Below are 6,914 nucleotides of genomic sequence, written 5' to 3'. Positions count from 1 at the left end.
ATAGACATGAACCATCAACAGTGAGTCAAATATCCTTTTAAGTTATTCTTATATCTGTTTCCTATAAATATAAATAAGAATAACAATTTTTATCAAACATAAATATAAAATTCATAAATGATTTTGTAATTATGTAAGTATGTGGAACAAGTTCCAAGTTAAAATTCTTGAATTGGTATACCTTGCACTGAAGAATATATCTATATAAATTTTGAGTGAATTGTAAGATACAAACATTATTTTAAAAAAATTCATCACAATCTGGCATGAGATGTGAAAGAATAAATGTTGAAAGTGAGAACTATTTATTAAAATATTAGTATGAATGTCAAAATTTCTACACAATTTATTCCTAATTAGCAATAGTTCATCCAATTTACCCTTTCCTCCTTTAGCTTTTTTAATATCATCTATCACCTTTGGCTCTCCTTTTCTCCAAGGTTCTTACAACAGTGGCATAGGAGTGAATGTAAATAAAAATATAATTCAAAATGGACATCTATGCTGAGATCTGAACGATTATGTTTTGAAGCCAAGGCAGTTAAGTTATTGAGACTCCATCTCTAAAATGATCATAAAAAGGTAAGGCTGGAGGCATTGCTCAAGAGGTAGAGTGCCAGCCCAGCAAACAAGCTGAGCAAGTTAGAGTCTCTGAGTGCAAATCCTTGAACTGCATTTTTTTTTTAAGATTCAGAACCTACTTGTAACTGGCAGTTTTATTTCATCCTACTTGGCCTAGAATCTTGGTTCTTTCCATTCATATATCTTTTAGAGTGATTACAAATGTGAAAAACAGTTGCTGGCAGGCTACAGCTGTCTTCAAGACTTTGAATCAGATGAGATAATATGGCAATAGACTAAGTCCCATGTTTAATACTATCCTAACATTCATGAGTTTACTGACTGTATCTTCAGTGAATATTTCAGAAATAACAAAGGTACAACTATGAGAATGCACATGGAGTTATTCTGGTTTGGCTGGAGTCCCATAGGATGAGACGATTCAGTGAGATTGATTCCTTTCGGGAAAGACAGGAAACTCTCTCTGAGCTGTGTGACTCAAAGTTAATGCATGGATGTAAGTTTCTGTCACTACATAGACAGTGTCTGAGGGAGGTAGGGGCAAGTCTGACCAGAGCCAGGATTATGCCTAGTTGTGGGCTTTTAGGCTGTCAGGTAAGTAGTAGTGCTTGGTGGTCCTGACTGGAAGTATGCAGGATTATGTCTTGTCTGACACAATGAAGACAACAAGAAAAATCAAAGTTTGAGGACTGAAGAAGGAAAGGGTGCTTCTCAGGGAAAATATCCTAAAAAAAAAAAAAGGTGGGCCTTGTGTGTATTGCCCATCCTTCTTTCCTCTTCAGAGAAGTTTCTCTTTAAGTCTTTAGCCCACTTATTTATTGGGTAGTTGTTCTTTGAAGATTTGTTGTTAGGGGATTTAATTTTTTGAGTTCCAGGTATATTTTAGATATGAGACCCTTGTCCGTTGTATGGCTAGTGAAGATCTTCTCCCAGTCTGTAGACTTTTTCTATTGATCTTGCTAGCTATGTGCTTTGCCATGCAGAAGCTCTGCAATTTCATGCAAACCCATTTGTCCAACCTTTCTTTGATTTGTTGTGTTTCTGGGTCTCTAATAAGAAAATTTCGCCTGTGCCAAGGAGACCTAGGGTTTCTCCTATTCCATCCTGTAATGTTTTCAGGGTGTCTGAGGTCTTTGATCCATTTGGAGTTGATTCTGGTGCAGGGTGATATATAAGGATCTAGCTTTAGTTTTCTACAAGTGATTAACCAGTTTTACAAGCACCATTTACTAAAGAGGCTGTCTTTCCCCCATTCTCATTTTTTAGCTCCCTTATCAAAGATTAGGTGGCTATAGGTTTTATAGGTCCATTTGTGGGTTTTCAATTCTATTCCATTGGTCCTGAGTTCTCTTCTTGAAGAAATGCTCAGCCTCTGTAGCCATAAAAGACATGCAAATCAAAACAACACTGAGATACCACCTCACCCCCGTTGGAATGGCTATAATCAAGAACTCTAATAACAATAGATGCTGGAGGGGATATGGACAGAAGGGAACCCCACTGCATTGTTGGTGGGAGTGTAAACTTGTTCAACCACTTTGGAAAGTAGTATGGAGGCTCCTCAAAAGACTCCACATAGAGCTCCCCTAAGACCCAGCAATCCTACTTTTGGGCATTTACCCAAGTGATCACAAACAAGACCAAACTAAAACTACCAGCACAACTATATTTATTGCAGCATTATTTACCATAGCTAAAATATGGAACCAACCCAGATGTCCCTCAGTAGATGAATGGATCAAGAAAATATGGTATATATACACAATGGAATTCTATGCCTCCATCAGAAAGGATGACATTGCCCTATTTGTTAGGAAATGGAAAGACCTGAAAAAATTATATTAAATGAAGTAAGCCAGGCCCAAAGAAACATAGGTCCCATGGTTTCCCTTATTTGCAATAACTAGTATATGTCTGAGACAAGCAGATAAGGTCAGATAAGATAATGTTAGGCGAAATGAACCCCAAGATAAGGACACAAGTAGTTTTTTCTTTCTTGCTATTGTTTTTAACATATTTATAAGGTGGGTTTTTTTGTTGCTTTGTATGTCCCTCCTCCATGGTAAAACACTTGTTTTCACTGTATTTGATGTTTGTATAATTTGGGGAAGGGAAGGGAAAAAACAAATTGTTTAAATAGGGATACATGTGGACCCATTACAACAATGTGATGTACAAGATGCTATGTTGAAAAACAAACTTTACAACTTTGGCGGTAGGGGGAGGGGGTGAATGTAGTTGTGGAGATGGAAGGGCAGGGATGGTAAGGGGGAAACAAAGGAGGAGGCAACAATGCTTGATAAGAAACGTACTCATTACCTTGCTCATGTAATTGTAAGCCCTCTGAATGGTATTTTCACAATACAAAAAACTTATTTTTTTAAAAAGGTGGGCCTTTTGTCCCATTGGTGCTTAGTATCTGAGGGGAGGAATTCTCCAGGGTCTTTGAAGGTGCTGGAAATATTTCTGTATTAACTAAAGCACACTGGGCTTCACTTGAATTTCTTTCTAGAAATATGTCAGGCAATCCTGAACTAGAAGCACATATGGTCAACCTCTTCATTTTATACAGAAGAACACCAGAATAGAGTGCATTGTCTTGAGTCTTACAGTTGAGTCTGGACTGAATGACAGAGTCAGTCTCTTAGCTTCCAAACAGAGTTAGCTGCTTGGGATATTTTTTTTCATGTTTCCTTTGTTGCATTTCATGTTGCATTTGGGGGAAGTGGGGACAGGCTAAAAAGAAAAGCTGATAGAAAATGTTGTCTCAATTTATAGATGTAACTTATTTTGGTATACTCATCTAGGTTCCATGTGCCTATTAAATATGAAAACGTGCTTATTACGGCTCCACGAGAACTCATAAGTAAAGTTTACTCAACAAATATACCCTACTCTTAATTAGTACATCAGTAAATATGTGAATACATTAAACTTTTATTTTAGGAGTTAAACTCCAACATTTGGGCAGAATCTTTTTTTTCTCCTTATATCAACAGCCTTATCTCTTGAAACTTCATCTTTTAAAATTGCAAACTTATGGTTTGCAATTTCCTTAAACATAACATCTAATTAGATAGCACTATTCCACTATAAATCATACTTATTGGGATTACACATTGTGCAACTATGAGGGCAGCTAAGCCTAACAGTGTCCTGGGAAAACTTGAAAGAATGTGTGAATTTCCAATAGCCAAGCTGTGGGAACAACCCAGATGCCCTATTCTAGGTTAGTGGATCCAACAAATTGCAGTACCTATTTACAATGGGATTTTTCACAGCTATTGTCATTTGCAGGGAAATGGATGGAACTAGAACAAATCATGTTAAGTAAGGCAAGGCAAGATCAAAGAGACAAATGGTGCAGGTTCTCTCTGATATGCAGAAATTAGATCTGGGATATGCACTGGGATATGATCAATTATACAGAACTCTAGATACTCACAGACAGTGAGACCAAAAGAAGATACTCTCAAGAGAGAATCCCAAAGTGGCAATGCCTAAGTGCCTCTTCATATTTATACAAAATACTATGCATACTGAAATGAACTCCGAATATATGGAAACAAAAACTATCTTTCCTTTTTAGTTTTTGAATCTTCTGTCTTCTTTGCCTTATATATGGTTCATTCATGTATATATCCTCAGGAAAAAATTTAAATTAAAAAACTTTACAAAAGAAAGAATATTGACTGACTAAGAATTTTAGCAGTGAAACTGAAAATTGCTGAAAACTCACATTGCATCGCTCTGAGTATGACTTTCCGTGCTAACTGCCTCTATTTGATGTTCTTTATTTTGTCCTGTCTTTTATCTTTTTCTTATTCTTGTTCTAGTTTAGATTCTATACATTTAGAATCCTAAGATCACCTCAGTGCAAATGCTTTGCATATGTATTACTCCAACAATTCACACTAAATTTGTGAGCACATCCTTAAGCCTTCTGTTCAGACTCTAAATATCAGGGTTTATCAGCTTTTCTCTAGTCTTATGAACTCTTCACCCAGGAAATTCTGCCATTTTTGTCCTCATTTTTTTGTAGGGAGGAGTTTAAGTTGAACCTTAACTCTCATAAAGCTTTTTGCTTCTGTTTCTGCATCTCTATTTCATAGTCTTTGAGTTAGTAACTAGGGGTATTTCATCAGTCTCTTAATTGCTGATCTCTCTATCTTTTACACTGTCTTTAGCTTACTTTCTTAATCTGGTCTTTAATAATTTCCTGAGTATAAAGCCTTTAGGGATTGCTTCTGAGAAAGAGAGCCAAGTATAAATAGCTCCTTGTCATTTAATCTTGTCCTGCTTTACTGACTAGAATCCTAAATTCCAAGGCTTCTTCCAAATAGGATTCTTACTCTTTCTGAAATACCCCATCTTCTTGTGTCAGTCAGATATTAATGAACCATTCATTCATTCATTCTTTTATGGTTGTTCTGAGGTTTGAATTCAGGGCTACACACTTTCATTTGCTTTTTCATTCTCAGCCACTTGAGCCTTACTTCCAGCTCTGGCCTATTTATTTTCAAATTTCACTTCATATATTATCTCCTTCCTGAAATCTTTAAGGACCTCACGGGTAGAATTGCTCTCCTTTTTTCCTACAGAATATCCTCCTTCATAGTAACATTAGTATTAAATATTTATCTCTTCCTAGGGCATTCCTCATCTGGCATTATATAGCAGAGGCTTCAGATTTGTTTGCTCACTTGGATTGTTCTTCTGCAGGTATTAAGTGTGAGGAAGAAGAAAATTTTTAGACATATCTGAGAAGGATGGGTTTATTATTCAGCACTAGAGAATTTATCTAATATATGAAAGGCAAAGCCCTGGGTTGAAATTTTTTCACTGAAAAAAATAATCTGAGAATACAAAAGTTGAACCTTACATTTCTCATAATTCCTTCTATTGCTACATCATTTTCATAACAGCCTCTTCTTGTCCTCCTACTAAATTCATTTGTATACTCCTAATAGTTTCAGTCATTTCTTTCTGTTTTCTATCTTATTTTCCTTTCTTTGTTCAGTTCTTTTTTTCTTTTTTAAACCAGGATAACGTCTCTCTAAACTTAAGCCTTTCTTCTATGCTTCTCTAGCTCGTGCTTTTTCTTTGGTTTCTAAGAAAACATTAGTGGAGGAAAATACATTCCCACCAGTTTAAGTTCTTAGATACCATCTCTACAAAGCTTTAATCTTTCTTGGATTCATTTGACGATAGGTACCAGGAGCCAGCACTTTAATTTTTAGGGAATTTTTCTCCTGACCAAATAGGATTAAGGCTGTTTAAAAATGTATTTCATTTGGATTTCTTTATTTTTTTCAGACACCTGTCTATAGCGCTGATTTTGTCTAGGTGAAAAACATATGACTTACTTTAGGGGAAAAATTACCTTGGCTTTTGTCTAATACAATTTGTTCTATTTTAAAAGGTAGAATTTCTTAATGAAAAACTGTTTCCAGAAACTAAGATATATAGAATGACATGACTGCAGAATGACTTAGTTCTAGTAAGTGAACCTTTATTCTATCTAAAGCCTGTTGAAATAAGCTACCTTGTCTGGTGCCATGAATCTTGCTAAATAAAACTCCATAGCGCTTCCCAGGACCTGGCAGAACAGAGAGCAAGGTTCAAGTGGAAAGATATGAGTGGGGTGGCTGCTCGTTAAGCCCGATGCCACAGGATGAACTGGCCTCCTGTCTTTCTAGGTCCTCATTTTTCTCTTCTTTCTTGGGTCCCTTTCCTGGGATCACTCTCAGATGTCTCCTTCTCTGTGTATTAAAAGAAAAACAAAAAACTTTGTTTCATGTAATTGGGAATGAAGCTTATCTAAGATTTTTTTTCTTCCTCCAGGCATTTATTTTATTTTAAGATACCATTTTTAGTATAATATTTTTAACAGTCTAGAAAACACTTTGGTTGTTTGTAGATTACTTTTCTACTCCTTCTTTCTTCAAAAACATGACACCAAAACAACAACAATGAGAACAACAAAGCACAAGAAACTTCATGTACTTATTCCTTTCCTCCAAAGAAACAAGTCCTAGGGACAATCAACTCCACCCTCAGTAGAGAAGGTTTAATGGGCTCTGAGATTATCTTACTGTCTGCTACTGCTGGCAGAGATGAGAACAAGAGCATAAATTCCCCCCTGGAGGTAGAGATAGATACTTTGCAGAGGAGCTTGTGAGATGTTCCCTCTGTTTAAGCACAAGAGAAGTACAAGATGTATTTTTTCTTTCCTGAGCCACCAGCGCCACATGATATAATATTTCTATCCTTTTTTTTGGGGGGGTGGATCCAGTTGTGGGGCCTGAAACTCTGGGCCTAGGCGCTGTCCC

This window comes from Dipodomys ordii, unplaced genomic scaffold (assembly GCF_000151885.1).
Source record: "Dipodomys ordii isolate 6190 unplaced genomic scaffold, Dord_2.0 Scaffold41, whole genome shotgun sequence".
NCBI lineage: Eukaryota > Metazoa > Chordata > Mammalia > Rodentia > Heteromyidae > Dipodomys > Dipodomys ordii.
This window is presented reverse-complemented; position numbering follows the sequence as displayed.